Source organism: Frieseomelitta varia, unplaced genomic scaffold, assembly GCF_011392965.1.
Source record: "Frieseomelitta varia isolate USP_RPSP 00005682 unplaced genomic scaffold, Fvar_1.2 scaffold_539, whole genome shotgun sequence".
Lineage (NCBI taxonomy): Eukaryota > Metazoa > Arthropoda > Insecta > Hymenoptera > Apidae > Frieseomelitta > Frieseomelitta varia.
The window spans coordinates 104,887-127,357 of NW_025110300.1; the positions used below are offsets into that span (position 1 = coordinate 104,887).

The following is a 22,471-nucleotide window of genomic DNA, read 5'->3' on the forward strand; positions in this document are numbered from 1 at the left end:
TTTGCTACATATTTAAATCAATTAATATAATTTAATAACGTATAATTATTATATATTATATATTTTTATATTGTATAATATTATATATTATTATTACTATATAAAAATAGTATTCTGTGCAACTTTCAATAAACAATCGAAATTTAGTTATACAAGTTATACACACTGTCTTCAGATTAATGTGAATTCAATTTAAAGGAAGCGTGATTATTTGACCGAGGCAAGCACTTAATGGCAGCACTCTTTAGATTGCGCCATCGTATCGCGGTGAATGAAGTCACCTTGATAACAGGTGAAAGAGTAAGCCAACGATCCGACGTGTTTTCAATCGTCATGCTTTTACGCTCATGCAGAATCAATGTTTCCTGGAACAGAGAGCAATTGCGTTCCATTTATGCGTGACTGATTCCGCTCGGATCATTCCCTTTAGGAAATTTGCATACACACGTACACAGCTCGCTCTCCTCTCCTCTTTTGCAATTAAACGCGTGTATGATTTCAATTCATTTTGCGATTTTCAAATTAGAACTATCAATTCGTATTTTGTCTTTTTTTATATTCGTATTTTTATTCTTTTTTTTTTTAATTTAAAATTTGTAAATAAAAGTTTGTCTTGCTATTACATTCTCCAGATGCGTCAACGCATAAAATGTGCACAGAATTACATAGATTCTGTTTCACTGAGTATATTTAATTCCAATTTATAATATTTTTTTTCTATCTCTAATTCTTTAGAAGACAGACTTAACTTGTTTCAGTTGTATGAGTCACTTTGTACGTGCAAAAGTTCCAGCAATTTTCGAATATTATCATGGTAATTATTGTAATATATTATTATATAATATATTAATATTATATAATAATATAATACATAATTAATATATAATTAATAATATATAATAATAATTAATATATTATATATCAATAATTATATATTAACATTATATATTACTAATTATATATTATTAATTATATTATACATTACTAATATATAATTAGTTATATATTACTAATTATTATACAATAATTAGTTATATATTACTAATTATATCATACAATAATTAGTTATATATTACTAATTATATTATACAATAATTAGTAATGTATAATATACATTACTAATATATAATTAGTAATGTATATTATATATTACTAATTATATATTACTAGTTATATATTATATATTAATAATTATATATTACTAATTATACATTAATAATTTATATATTATTATATAATATATTAATATAATTAATGTAATAAATATTATTATTGTCGTACATATTAATACACTGTACACATGTAATATATTAATTAGAATATATTACACATTATATTATAATATTATTATAATATATTCATATCAATTATTGACAATGTAATATCATGCATCATATATACAATATATATTGTATGTTATATATGTGTATTATACGAAACTCACATATGAGAAGATCTAACAAAAGGGCAGCGAAATCATTCGCGATTTCGCAACAGTTACCCGCCGAACGACAATGTACGATCGATGGATCGTTTATTAATCATAACCGTGGCAAATGCGCGCGACATTTAAATAGTTCGTTAGAGAGGTCGACGTCCCGGAATAGGTGTTACACGTTATACCCGCCGGACGATATGTTTTCAGCAAAACGTGATCGCGCCCAAACATTCCAATCCCACGCAAATCGCCGTATCCCTAAGTATCTCTGCGCGAAATGCCAAGTGCTCATAGAGACAGCCAAACGTCAGAACAATCTAACGATCGTCTGGCACGATTCGCCGTGATACTGTTCCCAAATAGGTAGAAAGTAGAAAGTTTATTTATAATACCGGAACTACGACGCCGCGACATCGGCATCACTCATACGCGATCATTGACAATAGGCATCAGACGGCGAAATTGCATGCGAAATTGCCAGGTTTCACAAAAACGTGTAGAACTTGCAAAGTCGCCGAGGATTTTGTGCGCTCGTAAATGCTGTTAAGTAATGTTTATTGAACGTCGATTTGAAGCTTGAAACTGAACAAGCGGTGGGTGTTCTGCCAATTGTTTTGTTGCGAAACGTGTAACATGGAATTCGCCACTCGAAATGAAAATAGAACGTTACAAATGAATTTATGTGAGCTTAATATGAGCTACAAATGAATTTATGTGAGCTTAAAAATGAACGCAGGCGAGCTTCGATATCTCGTTTCAGAAATAAATTGTCTCGAATAATAATGCAAAATGAGAAACCAGATTTTGTAAATCTGGTAATAACTTATAGTTTCATTAATTTTAGTTAATTAAAATTATTAATAATATTTTATTTGTTAATATTATCGTTACTAGATGTTTATATTATATTTGTGAAAAGTTTGAGGATAGTAAGCGCAAAAATGTGTAAAATATTCAAAATGGAATGGGTTTTTATATGTATGTTAGATCCATGAGAAATTTTAGCACATAAAATTCTATTATTTAGTCTATATTTAGTATCTAAATATTCAAAATGGAATATAGTGAGTTTTTATATGTATATTAAATCCATGAGAAATTTTAGTATCTAAAACAAAAAAAATCCTCACTATAATTTTCAGTAAGTAAAGTTAGTAAGTAAAATAAATCTCTATTTTTATAAAAGTAGAAAAATGTATGAACATCAACAGTCTAATTCTAAATCTAAAATATAATTAAATACAACAAAGGTCAAATTTTAAAAAGATACGTAAACATAATTAAACAAACGTAAATATAATTGAAGTCTAAATATAATTCAAATCTAACTAATCTAAAATAATCTTTGGTCGATTATTCTTAATAATCATTTTCCACGTTTGCAACCTAAATTTTTCATATGAAAAACAAGTCATCTGATTGATTGATACGATTGATCTTGATTTTTGAGCCATGAGTTTAAGTCACAATTGCGTGAAACTGACAGAAATTCGCGGCAGCGGATAATAACACGGTTACGTGCGTAGCTCGTCATCGATAGAATTACGAACGCGATATTTGCATAACATCCGTATTTCGCGACAGCGATGTCATACATTCTGTAAGAGCGATTAGTCTTATATAATATACGGATAAATTTGGAGGATGATTTACACGAGTAAGTATTTCAAGGAATTAACAAACGCGTGACCTATCGCCGTGTTGATCGTGGGCGTTGCGACGAGATTCGAAGACAGAGAGATTTACACGAATTATGTACATATTCTCGAATTGCCATAAAGAACCGTAGTGGTGTGGTATTGGCATGACACGAGTTGTACAATAAATATTCGACACAAATATAGGATTATTCCATGTTGAAATTTTATTTATTTTCTTCCTTTCTTTTCTTTTTTTTTGAATACAGGATTATTTCATTTCTATTTTTATTAAAAAATTTCATGAGTGGTTATTCCTCAAATAAATTGAAAATTGTTCCTAAAAAAACACTTCAGGATTACTTCATTTTGAAATTCTATTTACTTTTGTTTTACAGTTACATTGAATTAGCAAATTGAAGAAATTAAAAATCGTTCCTAACAAATACAGAACTACTTTGTTTCAATTTCACAGTTCTGTTTATGTTCATTTTCTTGTATTATTTATAATTATTATTACATTTTACAATTCTATTTATTTTTATTAAGAATTTTATATGTTTCTTAATTATACTAAACTTCCTTATCAGGTATGTGCTTCCTTAGTATTTACAGATTATTTAAATAATACATCATGTTGTTACCTTGAAATAATCCTGCGTTCGTTTATTTGAACAAATATATTTTCAACTAACTTACATTTTGAATTTATTTCTACAAATAACTTTCCGGATAGTTCTTACACACCTATTCTACAAAACCACATCTTGTGCTTAGACTATTCATTTCGATGAATTAACTCAGATGAAAGATGATTTACGTGCGCAACAGTTATTTTTTAAAATAAGAATGATTCATTGCTTTAAATTGTTACTTTTTATCTCTATTCCAAATCGAATTTACCCAACCCTACCATGTCATAAATCATGAAAATTTGAAATCGTACAAAACGAAGGGGGAAAACTTCCATATAACGTTGCCATATGTACAGGTTAGCAATGGAAATAACGAATACGTACGTGTATATATATGTAAGTTGCGAGATATTGCAAGAAGTTTAATGCGAACAACGCATAATGCATATCTGTGTAAGATATGCTCGACAGGCTTCCTTTTGCCACAATCGTCATTTTGTTCTTCTTTCTGCATTATCTGAAAGGCCTCCCAGGTCGTGGCTTCCACTATAATGTACTGTAACCAGTATTACAGTGCTCTCCATGGACGTGTTTCTATGCGTCGCGTTGCATTGCGGCGCACGCGCAAGTGTCATTTAGCGCGCGCGCCGCACAGATGCGGCTATTCGACGTGAAACGATAGCAGACTGCAGGATTCTTTCAGAAACAAACGGGATTTTCCATCCTTTTTGCATATCGTTATCTTCCGTTTGTGGTTTTTACTTGAAACGTAATGCCTTTTTTTCGTCTATCTTCGCGTGATACAATGTATATTTACATATATTTAAGAACGAAGTAGATGATTACTTTCATGCGGATTCCTATGAGACGAATTGTAATGACTGTCTTGGCTGTCATTAAGAGTGACGAACTGCTGAATATTTGGAATCACAAGGGAGATAATTGTACAAAAATTTGAAATCACAAGGGAGATAATTGTACAAAAATTTGAAATCACAAGGGAGATAATTGTACAAAAACTGTGTATTAACAGGTACGCGAAATCTCAGTATACATAACCTATAATCAGTGGCTTGAAATCGTAGAAGTGCTGCAACTTCCGAAATATACATGTATACACATAAACATATTATTTAAGCATAAACTTATTATTTTTAATACAAAACTTATTATTTTTTATACAAAATTAGAGAGTTGTATAAAATTGATGATAAAACTAAATATTACAAGTAAATATAAATATATTCATATATCGAGAAAAATTGGGGATCCCACAGTTTCGCAGTGCCTACGCACGAGCCGTTCCTGTCTATAACATAACCTAAAAAATAAAAAAAAATCAGCTCCAAGTAAGAATGACTCCATATAAGAAATTTGCAATCTAGATGAAATTCTGTGAATTTAATCATCGTCCAGATTGTCTGATCGAAATGTTGCCGATAATTCCAGGCTTTTTTGCGGATGAATGAATCAGAGGGGAAACGTCGGCTCGCCACGGGTGAACGAACACCGACAGAGCACCCAGTGTATCGAAGCAAGCAACAGGTGTGACTCGTGTATCTCCGCTGGCTACATTACGTGAATAATCCTGCCGCTCGTTTGGTTGGCAGGTGTATATAGTCGCCGTTCTATCTAGTGTCGCATCGTACGTCTCCACGGGAAATAACGTGAATGACCACTTTCTGTTATATTATTTTATTGCGCGAACTATATATGGGTTTTGATCAGCATGCGCAAATTGCATTGACATTTTTATAGATCCCAGTGTCAGACATCGTATCGTTCGTGCACGAAAAACTTGATTACATCAGCTTGTGAGATATCGATCACTCGACTATTAGGTTTGTAACAACTGATGGATGAATAGATAACTTTTGTACTAAATAAAAATTATTTATTCGTTTAGGAGTAGAATGCTTAATATTAACGTGGTAATAATAAATGTTATTACACTAGAATAGTGTCACATATGTATACACATGTATAACTCCTTTTTTTTACAATTTAATTTATTTTACGGAAATAGTATCTCAGTCAATCAGAACATATCGACAATTAAATATGTACATGTAAATATATAAATACGCGTTATAGCAAAATAAAAAATGCTCATCGCACTTTCATCCAAAGGTGTTAGAACACTTTTTTACTAGCTTATAATTGACTATAATAAATTATAATTATCATCTTTATAATAGAATTACAGATTCTTACGTTGCACAACGCATTACTGAATTTCTCAATTTTGAAAGGAGTATAATATCTGTCCTAAGATTTGCAAGCGGGGATGCACATTAATGATCTGAGAGTGTATTGATGGTTAAAATTCAATTAAATCATAGTGAACAAAGGAGAAACAAAATTGCTCCTGAAAGATCAATTTACATTTACAAGAAACGAACCGATGGCGGAGATTTTATACCATCGACAAGATATGGGAGCTAATTAAAATTCCCAGGCGATAAAGTTCAGGATCGCTGTTGAGCACGCACCTGTGCGAATCGAGACGAAACTCACGAGCAAGAACACAAGCAAAAAGATTACAGGGATGGGCGATGGTATGAACGAATGATTTTCTCTGGCCCTTTAATCAAGAAGGAGGAACCCGTAACGACATAGCGCGTAATGAGTAATGACATCTGGCCGGTACAGGGCGGGGCTAACAGGTCCCACGCGGTCTCCATCGTTATGCGTGCTTACACGGCTCTACTTACCTCGCACCAATACTATATCGTACAGTTTCTGCTCGTTTAAACACTTACGAACTCGATTTAAACGACCTCCATCCGCGCGAGTACATCTCGTCTGCGTTGCCTCGTATCGTATATTCCTGTCGTGAAACTTTGTGCAGATTTACGAGATAAAATTTATTTGATTTATTTGCCAGATTATGCGTGTCTGTGTATGTGCATAAATATAAATGATATATACATAACGTGTGTATATATGCGATAATAATTTATAACATTTACAGTATTATAATACGTAATGTATCATATGTATATAACATAATACATAAGCTACATGAGTTATACATAAGTATATAATAACTACATATATTAGTATATAAATTATGCATAAACATAAATATATATATATATATACATGAGCATATAATACATACGTGCATAAGTGTATGGTACAATATATAAATGTACACTATGTATGTATACTTATATTTAATAGTATAATATATTAATATTGTATACAATACGGTATAGTTATTTCTAGTTCGAAGTGTTGGAAATAACAAACGAGATACTTTCATTCAAATGGGACAGTATTTGGAAATCGATGCACCAGAACGCACCTCGATTTCCATGTGGTTTATTAGCTAACGCAGCTATGTGGTACGCGTGTGTTTCATTGCGCAACGGTTAGAAACCCGGCGTTAAAGCGCGCGATTATAAATCCATTTCATAACGCGGACTGTTATGTGGCCAGATACAGACGTGTACGGACGTGCATATATCGAAAGTGCAATATGTTCGCGTTTAAAGCATCCGCCTGCTAAATACGGTATAAGCGTATCTTACAATCATAGCGATGCTTGTGCAGCGTTTCAGCTTTGTCGCTGACGTCTGAATCGTAATTGCGTACGAAATATTATAGTGGCACAAGCGGGCACAGGCATTCCCTAATACGAGTATACCTTCTACGGGGAGATAAACTATCCTACATTAGGATGTCCAACATCCTCTCTAACATCTTGTACAGAGGAATGAGCTCGGTTGTGTAACAAGAACTATATTACCCGGTGTAAAAGAGTGAGAATATGCTTGCTCCGGTGTCTGTTTTCCCGTTCGATCATACACTACCGCTCCAATGTGTCCGAACGTATTATTTATTCTCAATATAATGCAATTTACAATACGTATATCATTGTAAAAATATACAAGGGATTTCAAATAACGAAACTTGTTAGCGTGAGTGACTTTCATTAGATTGAAACGGAGAATTTGTTATTACTTTGAAGGGTTCGTGATAAGTATCTTCTTTTTTTCTCGAAAATACCATTCGTTTGAAAATTGAAACCTTCTTTTTATATCGATCTAAAATTTGATGTACAATTTTTTTTTTTTTTTTATACGCAAATAAGGTAAAAATTTGGTCGCTTAATTACACATTATTAAACCTTCAAGAACAATTTTCAAAGATTTAAATTACATTGGTAATAACAATTAGACAGGTTTAATAAAAATTTTTGTAATTTTATTATGGCGATTGATCACGTTTTATACATAACTGGGAAATTTAATTATAAAATTGTTGAAATAACTTTTGATAAAGATTGCTGAATGGCTAAACATATGTACATACGAAATTTCAACTACTTAAGCAAAATCTCAGAGTCTCGAACGTTTTTACAACTAATTCATTAATATTAGAACAAATATTCTACATATAAATCGTTTAAACGATAATAATTAAAATAAAAATAAATTTATACAATCATACCTCTGTCTAAACAGAAATCAATATTAATTTTTAACTTAAGCGCGATTATAAAAATTCAGGGAAAAAATAACTACGTTTCTTACTACTTATTTATTAACCAGTACGCTCGCCATTATTACAACGTTCGACGATTAAACGTTTTTGCAGACTCCGTGGTGTTATCTATGGGAGAGGAGAACACGCGCGAAGGAAGGGCGAGAAGAAAGCGGCGATCACGATCGAATAGCTGGGCGTCGAAGTTGTGAGAACCATTGGCGCGCCGTGACGGCTGTTATTAAACAAAAATATCGTACCGTTTTCAGAGCATTAACGAACGAGTTTTACTGGCGGACGGTGTGAAACCGTTGGCTCGTATATTAAGCTGGTTTGGAACGTTCTATGAACGAACACGACAAATCCGTGGCTTCGGTTCTGACCTTCTTTGGCGCGACAGGCGTGGGCGCATTTACTTCAGACGGAATTACAGTCCGCACTTACTCCATCTTACCTCTCCAGTCATTTCAGCATAAGTAACTGCAATCGTGAACCGTGACCGTTGCCCGTATCATCTGGTTTTACGTAATTATACACGCATACACGTGCACGTGGTAGCGGATCTAATCCCTGGGAGGCCTGGACGTTTTATTTTGGAAGTAAATTGAAAAATAACGGATAATCTGAGATAATCGAACTATTTCGAGGAATTTATTGTCGATGTTTTAGAGATAGTCCTCGATTTCATTTCAAGCGAGAGGTACTGGAAATGATAATTGAAATAGGATGATATTTGAAGATCGAGCTTATTTGACAGTGATGCGTATGTGCAAGTTGTTCATGTAATTGCTATCTGAATTTTGTTATATGTGTAATATTTATTATATATATGACAATGCAAATGTGTTATATAAAACATTTTGAAATTTCATTAAGATTGTAATGAAATGAGACAAAACTATAATAACATTGATCCAGTTTGAAACAAATCTAAAGATACTTAATACAAGTATATATTTCATACAATCTACTATGTAATTATATTTTATATTTTGTAGTATCATTATAATATTAATATATGACAATATAATAACAATATATTATGTTATTACATATAATGTTGTGTATTTATTATTATTATATGAATGTATCATTATCTTCAATAAGAAGACAGTAACAATAAAAAAAATATCATTGTTTTATTATTATATATTCAGTAAAAAGATAGTAACTGTCAGTACTGAAAAGTTTATGCTAAAAATTTGATGATATCAAATATATATATTTAAATATATTTAAATATAATAAATATATATCTGGTAATATATTGACTGATATAATAATAACATTAATACATATATGTTATAAATTAAAATATCAATTTCGAATACTCGCTAGAAAGTCAAATTCCAAGATGTGAGACAGATAACACCACGGAAGACAGACATAAAAATTGCGAACTTTCCATTGCGGATATCTTAAACGTTTCATTCTCGATCTTAAATGTCAAAAACCGTAATTATTATTTTCCACGATGGCGACATAACGTTTCTAGATAACGTGGCAACTTTCAGCAACTTGCAGCAACGTCTCGACTAACGTGCGATCTGTTTTCCGATGCAATGATAAAATCGTTCAGGTAAAACCAGTTTCTTCCTACAGTCGCGACGAATTCTAAATTCCGTGATCGCTGGGCCATCGAGAGACGTTTTATTTTAGAACATTGTCAGTGTGTTCTATAGGTAAAAAAATAATACTGATATATCTGTGTAGCAAAAAGTTTATAAACATTTCATTAATAAATTATAATGAAGGTATGAAATCTAAAGTTGTATTTAAATAAAATGGTAGGTTGTAACATAAATTCGTCCTGTTTACATATTTATTATAGTGATATTACATAGATGTAATTGAATAATTTATGCTTGATATATAGGTATATAATTATACATTTGTACGATAATTATTTTATAATATTTTATAACATTATATTTTTATATTCTATTATATTATGTGACATTGTATTTATAGTAATTGTTGAATATTATTGTAACGATATATAGGTAAAAAAATAATACTGATATATCCATGTAGCAAAAAGTCTATAAACATTTCATTAATAAATTATAATGAAGGTATGAAATCTAAAGTTGTATTTAAATAAAATGGTAGGTTGTAACATAAATTCGTCCTGTTTACATATTTATTATAGTGATATTACATAGATGTAATTGAATAATTTATGCTTGATATATAGGTATATAATTATACATTTGTACGATAATTATTTTATAATATTTTATAACATTATATTTTTATATTCTATTATATTATGTGATATTGAATTTATAGTAATTGTTGCATATTATTGTATATAATTTGACAAATATAAACATAATATAAATACAAATTTAATAAACATACAAATAGGATTAATTTAAGGATTAAATTTTATTATTTAATCCTTAATAAGGATTGCTATTGAATTTACTATAGACAAAATTTCATACTTGTCAATTTCAAATTTCTTCCCACATAGTTTTGATTCTTGAATTTATCATTTTGTATTGTAAATTTTTGCTTTTGAGGATAGTGAATATTTTTTTCATAAGAAACCTGAAGATGTAAAATCTATCTGGTGACTCGAAAGACCAGGAGAAATAAAATTAATCGTACTGATCATATTTGTACTTCGTTTGCACTTTGAAATTGCAAAGGTGCTGAATTTAGTTTCTACACCTGATGGAACAACTTTTATATTGAAGAAACAACTGCAGATTCGAAACGGATTGCTAACAGATGAAATCTACATAGTATAGAGAACAGACCATCTAATTGTAAGTATAAAATCATACCGAGGAAACTTGGTCAAAAGCCAGGGAATGTTAATCACGTAGATAGCTTGATCTTTCTCTACGCAGAATCGTGACGGATATGTAGAACTAGAGTAAAGTACCAGATGTGGTTTAACGATTGGAACGAGCACGATTCAGACTATTACCTTTGCAGTCAATCACCCGCGTTTGTACATGATCGCGCGGAGTAAGCTGTTCTCTTTGGAAATTTGTATTCACATTCACGCAGAATAACATAATTATTACGACAGATTTTTTTTCTATTTGGATTTTCAGTTAAATTTTATTATTAATTTTTTTAATTGATCTTCACGCTTTGTGCTTATTTAGTTTTCTAAATTGATTAATTCGAATTTTTATTAATTTTTTAATTTCATTAGACAAATACAGGTTTGATATTCAGTTCTAAAGAAACAAATAACTTTTCTTTATGAATTCATTCGTTGTAAACATATGTAATGGTAAATTCCAAGACAAATTTAAAAAGATGTGCTTGAAATATTGTCACTTCTGCTTATCGTGCTTCTCAGTTCATAAAGTTGATCAATATACCTTATGAATAATTTATTATGATAAAGTATACAAATAATTATTATGATTAAATTTTTGTTTAAATTTCATTATTTTTAATTTTTCTTAAGAGTTAAATACTTGATTGAATTTTTGATTAGATTTCATTTCTAATTTCATTAATAGAGTGCAGATATACATATATGCATGTATCATATTGCTATGTTTCTATGAATTGTAATATATTATGTACATATTACAAATTTGTAGAAATATAATTATTACGTTTCTATAATTAAAGAAATGGAATCTAAATAAAAAGTTTGTTCTGTGAATTAGATATTGGCTATTCTATATATGTTTTTATACATTTTGTAAATCTTTTATTTTCAAATTTCTCAAAAATACATAAAAATCAGCGGACTGTTTAAACGGAAACATATAATTAGAACAGATAAAAATACCTAAGTATTTTTAAATGGAATTACGTAACATTTAACACACTGAAATATCGAAATTGTATTACTCTATTTATGGCAAAAAAAAAAAGACACTAAATTCAGTAAATGTTTCAGTTTCAATTTTATAAAATTTAAGACTAAGCTTTTCCGACACTAAATTCAGTAAATGTTTCAATATCAATTTTATAAAATTTAAGACTAAGCTTTTCCATTAAGGCAATGAGTTTAACGCACGTCGGAGGCATTCGACTATACGGTATACATAATCAAGCAATAAAATTTTCTAACTTGTCCGACACGAATATCGCGTTATAAAACGTCGAGTAAAAGTACAGATGCTTGGACCCTTATCGTTTATCAACTGATTTAGCCGCCTGAAAGAAAACTGTGGCACGAGTAACGTGGCTCCGCTTCCGCGTACGTATGTAGTGGAACGCTTATCGTATATCGAAATCCCGACATAAACTACATCTCTAGTCCGCGAGACTCTAAACCCGTTGTTTGTACTACTGCTACGGAATTTTCTAACGGCGCGTTAGCGCGTTGATATCGACGAATGATAAACGATATCAAACGTTTCTCAACCACCGAGCGACCGTTTCCTGTTTAGCAAGCAAACGATGGTCGAACGTTTGTACGTTCCGCAAATAATTAATTTTATATTTAAGATCATATTATATTATTCATTTCGCATTTATATATATATATATATATGCGAATATAATAAGTATGATATAAATAAATAATATAGCATAGATATATGCTATATTATTTATTCATATCATACTTACTATATTTATTATAATTAGTTTTCCAAATATAGTTGCAAACGCAGAAATATTTCAAACCATATAAATAGTCTTAGCCTTTATATGTATATAAATATAAATCAATAATCAATAATTTAATCAATAATAATTTTACATATAAAATTTACATTACATTAAATTATTATTAAAATTCAATCAGCTTTTCGAATTTCGCGCGGAAATACGCAATCTTTCTTACGCAGTTCAAAATCTTCTAAAGATTATTAACATACAAAGGATTATTCACTTTACATCTATTTAGAGTAAATTACATGATTCTGATTGTTGTTATGATTATCATTATTATTGTTAACTTTTTATTGAATATAAGTACAACCAGCTTCGAAAGTTAATTTTTCGAATTTCGCGCGGAAATACAATCTTGCACAATTCAAAATCTTCTAGGAACTATTAATATTACTAAGGATTATTCACTTTACATCTATTTAGAGTAAATTCCATGATTCTGATTGTTGTTATGATTATCATTATTATTGTTAACTTTTTATTGAATATAAGTACAACCAGCTTCGAAAGTTAATTTTTCGAATTTCGCGCGGAAATACAATCTTACACAATTCAAAATCTTCTAGGAACTATTAATATTACTAAGGATTATTCACTCTACATCTATTTAGAGTATATTACATGATTCTGATTGTTGTTATGATTATTATTATTATTGTATTATTAACTTTTTTATTGAATATAAGTACATATCTCACACTCACCTCATAATTTTCAATCTGTGTTTAAAAGTTCAATATTGATTGATTCAATCAATATAGTATATACTTGTTCGTACGCGATTTTCATTCCTATTCTGAGCGAACGATATTTTCCCCGATTATGTCTGACGAAACCGGCATGCCCGGTGATCACGTTCGACCGATTCATTGACAGAAAGATCCGAATGACCGTTGGGAATGTGTGTGCGCGCGCGGCGCGACGCGAACGATCTCTCTCGTTCGGCCCGGGCCGAGCAGCGCCGAGATTGGCCGAGGCCGGGCGAATGCGGACGAATAGTCGGCTCGAATCGCGCCGCCGCGATGCATCGGTTCGAACGCGCGCACCGGCTGGCTGTCTCGCTTGTCTCCCCAGTGCGTCGTTCGGGGCTCCGTCCTCTCTCGTTTCTCCGTCGTTGTCGTCGTCGCGAATCGCGACGGCGCGCTCGCGTGTTGCACTTTTCGAAAATACGCGCGCTACCGGCGACCCGTTGGGGTCGCCCGACACCGCTCGTGCCTGTGTGTCTCTCTCACCGGGGAGCACGGTTCGCGACTCGATGAACTCGTCGTTGCCCGCGTGACACTTGAATACCACCGTGGACGCGTGCGTGACAGGTTCTCTCTCGCTGCGAACTTTACGTGCGAACCGTTTCTGCCGCGCGTGAGTAACGAATGTGTTTCGCGTGAACGTGTCCGCCTGTGTTGTCAAGTGCGTTCGATCGTTGACTGACTTCGGACCGAATCGACGACGAATGTAACTCGAATACTCCGCGTAATGGTAAATTTTGCTCGTTGAACGCGGATAGTGCGACGTATGTGCCGACTGACGCGACTAACCTTTACGTTGATGCACGCGCGTGTCGCGTGGCTGTCTGCGACCTGAAGTTTCCGCCGCACAAAATACGACCTTAGATTCGAGAAGTTGCCCCCCGTGGAGAGGGATCGACCGATTGACAAAGTGGGAAGGAACGATTCCAGAACCGGGCCCGTTATGGATTCCTATCCGATGGTGAGTCCATCTTTTTTCTTTTTTTTTTTTTTTTTTTTTTTTAAAATATTCCTCTCTGAATGTGCTAACACGCTGACACTGTCGTGGTTTTCTTGGGCTCGTTTGAAACCGCCGACGGTGTCGACTTCCGTCGCGCTCGCATTGCCGGGAAATTTCGAGGCTCGTTAACCTATCGCGTTTGAAGTGAGAATCCGACATTTTGTAATTTGCGCTCTCGTATTCGTATTACGTTATATCTGTTAAATGAAGCTTGAACGTGACATGTGAATAAGTGACATTGTTTTGTCGTACGTATTTTTTTCAGCGTGTTTAATATACGATATACCAGAAGTTTATAAATGTAACAAAAATGACGAAAATATGAAATATGATATATGAATAGGTTAGTACTCTTCAAATAGCATCTTTCGGTTATAAATTACGAATTATCGATTATCAGTTTAGTAATATTAGATTGATAAAATTCAGGTCAATTCCACCATTTTTCGTGATGAAGGAAGTAAATAATAAAATCCAGTTGAAATATTAAGTGAATTCGTGTTTCGATCGAAAAATCTGACGGAAATAAGATAAAGTTTTAAATAGTATTGCATCATGTTGTATTTTCTATTTGTGCATGAAGATTTGTGAGACGAAATTTAATTTAATGAGATTAATTATTATCCACATTATCAATTAATATTTAAAATTAATTAATTACATAATTATCTACATATTAATTAATTATATAATATATAACAAATAATTGTTAAATATATGTTATACATATTATATAATTATTATACATATATATGTATATATAAATGTATAAATGTAATATATAATATAATATATTATACATATATATATACATTTGTGTATGTAACATATATACATAAGTATAACTATAATACATATCTATATTATACAATGTATAATATTCTGTACATAGTATAATATATGTATTATATATCGACGTAACGTATTATGTTTATATAATATAATAATTTAGAAATAATAATTTATTATATAATATAATAATTTATAAATAATAATTTATTATATAATATAATAATTTAGAAATAATAATTTATTATATAATATAATAATTTAGAAATAATAATTTATTATATAATATAATAATTTAGAACTGTCCAAATATGTTCTTATGCACGCGCACGCGTGTTTCCCCATATTGTGACTGGGTTAGTCAAATTTCAAGCAAATTGCCCGATCGTTTACGATCTATAATCGGTTTCAAGCATTCCGATCGTTGAAATTTCATCGAATCTGGTAAAGATCGATTATCGAAAGGCGAATGTTGCGTTTTCCAATGTTTGCAACCGATAGAGACGTTTCCTCGTTTTGTTATTGGTAGCGCGCGGTTCGAGCGGAACAGTTCGAGAGGAGCGCTATTATGTCATCAAACGCGCGATAAGCACAATGAGCGCCTAAGGATCGGATATTTTCATAATCGCGAACGAAATGGTAATAATGACCGGCGTTTGCAAGTTACGGTCTCTGGAAAAGGCCATTAGCGAGCCGTGCAGATGTAGCAATTGGCGCGCTTGTTGGCAAAAAAAAAAAAAAAAAATTCAGTCGTTCAGGAAATTGCGATTCATCGCGTTTAACGATCGTACGTTTTTTCATTATTTATTAGTTTTCAGAACAAAGCTGTAGTATTCGTTAAATGAGATACATTTGTTTGCGTGTGTTATGTGAATTATATGGAATTAATAGAACTTTCAAATGATAGAACAACCACTAGTATTGCACGTATAGGTTTGTAATATGAATTTATTACAAACCTATTTCTAGTATTAAATTGCACGCGTAGGTTTGTAACATGAATTTATTTTGTTTATATATTTATTAAATTGTATCATTATAATGATATGTAATAAAATATAATATAAATACAATAACACAATATAAAATATTACATAATAATTATTATATATGTGTAATTATATAATGTCAAGCATAAATTATTTAATCATATGAATATACGTATCAGTTTAATAAATATAGGATGAATTTATGTTACAACGTGGATATTATGATTTCAATATTTCTCAAATTATTCTAATATTTGAAATATAATAAGTTATAACATTTAAATACTAAAATGAATGATTTTCGATATTTAGAAATGCTACGTATTTTGAAACGTTGAAGTCTTTTTGCAATTAAGAAAAACGAGTAATACACATAAAATATTTTAGCACATGATAAGACATTCATAGATAAGATATTCATACACCTAACAGAATACTCAAATATTAGAGATGCGGGAGTTTCTATTTGTTATAATTCATGTGCAGCAAAGTTTAGAAATTTTTCTTAATCTTTAAGCATTAGTGCATATCAAATGTCATAATTTATATTTTATACAATCAGACTTTAATTGCAATTTCTTCGAAATATCATGGACTTGATCAAACTCATATGTTATTCATCACACTTTTCAACAAAATACTTTTTCCCAAACTTGTAAGAATTAACTTAATTAATTGTGCATAAATCAAAACATAAGGCAATTGTATTATAACAGTTTAAGAATTGTAAGAATTTTTGAGTGTTCAAATTGATAATTCTTATAATACTATTATAAATACTCACATAGTCTATAAATTTGGAAAAGTATACCGAATCACGTAGAAATAATTACTATTTGAATTAAATGCGTGATATTTCGAATAAGTTACGCCTGGTCAATGTTACACATGAAAAACCATATTTTATATGCATGAATTCAATATTTCTAAGTAGGTGATTTAAATATATGATCTGTTAGTCTTACTTGCGTAAAGTTATAATATGTAATTACGTAAATAGTCCTTGTACAATAATTATTAATTTATAATTGGATCGTTCAATGCAAAAGTGTTGCATCAAGTTAGTTTTTTGTCATTTTGTTCGACATCACATCTTAAAAATTAATCTTCGTTCAGTTTTGTAAATTTTACATCGCTCACGTAAAAGAAATATAACACTCTCTATTTTACAGAATTATTTCTCGACTCGCACTAATTTTACATTAAACAGTTCAATTAATTTGCAGTGGAATATTTTTGTGAAGAAAAAATGATACATTAACAAAACACATACATAGGTAATATGTACAATTATGAATTATAGAATAGTTATAGAATAACAATCATAATAATAATGTCCAGTAATGAATTATAGAATGATAATACAAATAAAAATAAAAATTCGAGAATCAGAAAGGTATTGACATATGAGAAAAGGTTTTTTTCTCCAGCCCTATAAAATATTTTAATGTCCTTTCCTAATGTTGATATCATTCAATAATATTCCAGCACTTACAAAAGAATATTTTGTAATTTTTCTATGAATATTCCGCCATTAAATGCAAATTAAGAATTACATTTACAAGTGGGTTAATACTTGCTTAACTCTCGAATTTTTATATTTCTTGCATTATTATTATATAACTCATTATTGAAAATTACTAGTTTATGGAACTGTTTATGAAAACAAATTTTGCTAACACGGCACACCTTTTTGACAAAGATATCGCCAAAAAACTAGATGTGCAAATATAATATTCTTAACCCACTATATACACTTCTTTGGAGTTCGTGCCGCAAACAAAATGTTTAAACACCAATAAACGATAGCACGTACGTGACCGAGAATGTTCAACATCGTTAATAAATACCGCGATAAAATTTTCCACGGAGCAGTCACAATTAAGTTAAATTATCCTCGTGACGAAAACTCGGCAATGTGAGCCTGTGTGCAGTTAATTGGAAAATTATCGCAGTATCGTTGCAACGTTGTTCGTAATAAGGCAGATAAATCGGAGATGCAACGCGGCAAAATGGCGTTCCGGCTAGTTGCTGCAATCGTTGCTGCAGATGAGCTCTCATGGATTGAGCGGACGTGATAATAATCTCTCCTCCTAGGTATTATCTCGAGCCTCTCGAGAGTTTCAGTTTCGTACAAATTATCGACTTCTTCGTGGCGATTTCGTTCCAAAGGTATTATACACGGACGTAAAGGATAATTCCCGCGTGCGAGAAAATAAATCGAAACTTATATTTGGAGTTTGATTTTTCAAGGAAATCGAATGTTAAATATTTGGCTTGAGATTGGTTGATTCCACATTGAAAAATAGATAAAAAAATATGGAAGAAAGTTATTTCACTTGAAGAACATGTATTAACATATGTTAATGATACACGTGTGCTTGATAAATTTTTGAAATCCACGAAAACGAAGAAATATCTTAGAAAAAAGAGTTTTTCTCTAGTGTTTTTTTTTTCTTTTTTTTTTTTTTTGATTGTCCTATTGTAAAGCTGAATTATAAAATGAGACAACAATTATAGTACATTCTCAACTAAATTGATAAATTTTTGTAATTTAATTGTTGCGGAAACGAAGAAATATTTTAGGAGAAAGAATTTTTTCTAATGTTTTTTGATTGTAAAACTGTATTTACTTCAAATTTCCGATTTTAGTCTGCATTTAATTTCTAACAATAAAATATAAAAGAACAATGAAACCTTCATCCATTAGTCAACAAATTTGAACTTACATTTTTAAAATTTATGTGTGACAATTTACATTAATATGAATATTTGTCAATTCTCTTAAATACATATATTATTCCTGCATACTGCAATTAATCGTCAAATTAATTATTTAATTAATATTTGAATTTTATTGGAAAGATAGTAACGCTAAGATACTAATACTATTACAAAATATTTTTTTATAATTATTCTTTTTAATAATAGCTTTACAATCGTACACTCAATAGTGATCTCTTTTAAAAATAGTTATAAAATATTTTTGTATACTATCGAATGAGTGATGAATAGATATCAAAGTTACAATTACCATATGTATTCTTGTTTCTCAGATAAAATCGTACGAAGAATTATTTCGTTCAAAAAATAAAAATTGCTTCAATGTTTTGCACACAGGATGAATCATGTGACTTTTTCAGCTTTTCACATTTCAAAATCACGAGTTCTACTAATAATAAAGCAAATAAAACAATTTCAGCTGGATAAGTTACTAGAATCACCATCTATATCCGTCGACTTCTAAAAAGTTGACTTTTACACACCATTAAAATCGTAACGTTGTTTCTTGCGATCGGAGAAGACGAGATCACTGCGTTTCACGCGATGATAACCATCTTCTTCGCATGGTTATCTTGATCGTTTTGCATGGCTCGTTGAAAGATACGCTACCGATGTTCCAGTTTTATGCAAATGATCGTCTTCCTCTCGGATTTCTTCTTAATTTTATCGGTAACGCGAGATGCATATTTTATGGTTTTTTAAACACTGTCGTTTACAGGGGATAAAAGTTGTATCGTTGCTTGTCGATGTGATCTCCAATAATGAGAGAGAAAGAGAGAGAGAGAGAGAGAAAGCTCTAGATTCAGTGAAGAGATAAAGATCTTCTTTACGGTTAATAGTATCTTGATCCTCGTAAATCACTATTAGCCTGCTGATATTTATGCAAATTTATGTGAACTGAGGAAATGAAACTGCATAAATAGAAATAATGTATTGTTATATATTTACTATTTACATATACATGCATTATACATATTATACATTTTTTATATACATACATTATACATACATTATTCATACATTTATGCATACATTATACATACATTCATACATTTATGCATACATTATACATATTATACATTTTATACATTACACTTATTATGTTATAATACATACATTTTACACATTATATTTTATAGCTGTAATATATTATGAATGCATATAAAATATATATTGTGTTATACATTATATTATATGCATATTATACATATTATATATTTTATGTATTATACTATTTTGTAGATTTTTGTGGCTTTCAGATTATATGTATATATTTATATGTATATATATATATATATGCATGAATATGTAATGTAACAATAATGTATGTAACGTAACAATCTTCAAAACTATGATGAATTTAATTTAGGAAAAAAATTTTTCATATTTTCATAAAGATGTTTGAAGGGAGAAGATTGAAGAAAAAGACAGACATGATAAAGTGATGTTTGTATGAGTATGCTTGGAAGTGTGCATGTTGCAATAGAGTGTGTACATGATATAACACTAAAGAAGTGGGCATTAGATCTATCATAATCTTGAAGATTGAAGTTTTCGACAGGAAAATTAACATTTTCCAATTTAATTTCAATATTTAAATATTCAATAAAATGGAAAAAGATTTTGCAACAAGTCTTAAGAGATATTCAATCTTCAAGACCATGGCATATGGATTTAGTCACAAAAAAGAATTTTTAACGTTTCCAATTTTGAACGTTTGCAATTTTTCAGAACAAAAGTACCCATGCTTTCACTTTTGTCGCACGATATAAAAACGTTGTATCTGAGCTGTCGAAGTGGAAGCCCCTCGCACTTTGATATGACGCCAACTATACTGCTCACAATAATTAGGGTATATTTGCACTGGATATTGTAGAGGATATTGCAAGAAGCATTTGATTTTTTTTTTTTATCAAACAAAAACATGAGAAAAGCAAAAAAGCAGGAAAGCAAAATCAAATGTTTCTTTTCCTTATCATTTCATATTCATTTTGAAATATTCCCTAATTTTTACGAGCAGTGTAGATTTTCTTTTCTTTTTTTTTTGTAAGAGTGTTTAAGAGAGTTCAAAGTACAGATGATTTTTCGTGTGCGAATACTTTCGTCCATCTATGTAGTTCTCGAAGGCATACTCCCTGACGCGACGTCCCTAACCAACCCCGAGTAGAACACCCAAGGTTCAATCAATCTCGAAGGTATATTTAAAAAGGTGGAATGCGCGTCCGTTTGCGTTCACATTGGTTTATTTAACCGGGGCCGCTAGCCGGGGAGTTACAAAGAAATTCCAGACTCGTCGAAAGGTCAAGATCGGGTTTATTTACTTGGATTGCGGAGAGTGGCGCGGAACCAGCCGCAATTAATTGCCGAGCTATCGCGATATCCCCGGAAGGAGTAAAACCGGCAGAAATAACAGACTTGGAATTTAACGCGATACAGAATTATTAGTCAGCGAGCGCATCGTCGGATCGTCGCGCGCCGCGAGTTCGTTTCAAACTTATGTATATGTGTAATAGTGCCAATCAGTGTAAGTCATTTGCCATAAAAATGGACTTATAAACGCTGTACAAACACATTTTTCTTATCAAAGTGTTCAGTCCATAGAACAATTTAGTATTAATATAGTAAATAATATTCTAATTCTAATAGAATTAGTCGGTTATAATATTATAGTAATATTACACACACACACACACACACATATAAAACATAATTATATATATTATAGTCATAATAATAAATATTATAGTTTAGTCGATTAATAATTTTAACAATAAAAGAATAAATTGCCATAAATTTAATATAAGAATATAATAAAGAATATTGGGATATATTAAATTACGAGAAGTGACTTATACTGATTAGTTGACTCCTATAATATATATACATAATACATATATATTTATTTATTTATTAAACAAGCAGTAAGTTTTTTCCTATGCAATGGTGAAAATTGAGCATACAAATATTTGTTCATGAGGGGACCAAAAATTGTATAATGTACATGTTATATTATTTAATATTATATATAATTATTATTTAATATTATACATATAAAATATATATGTATATCATACAATATTTATTATTCATATTAGTATTGTATTTATATATATAATAGTATTATACAATGTGTCTCAATTTTAAACAATCAAATTTCACCATTATGAAATATGTAGTACTTGTATATAAAACTTAAATTATACTTTCTGTAAGCAAATCATCATAAATTCAATGACAAGAATATCCGTATAATTCAATGTAAATATTTAGTATTCATATTAGTATTGTATTTATATATATATATATATATATATATATATATATATATATATATATATATATATATATATATATATATAT

General features: G+C 30.6%; 1 protein-coding gene across 1 annotated transcript in view; it reads left to right on the plus strand.

Moving 5' to 3' along the window:
• The first annotated feature begins 13,850 nt into the window (after positions 1–13,850).
• Positions 13,851–22,471, plus strand: part of LOC122533560 — an 86,003-nt gene continuing 77,382 nt past the window's right edge. Inside the window, exon 1 of the mRNA XM_043663395.1 lies at positions 13,851–14,510. The gene's annotated coding sequence lies outside the window, so the exon portion shown is untranslated. The remainder of the gene's footprint in view (positions 14,511–22,471) is intronic.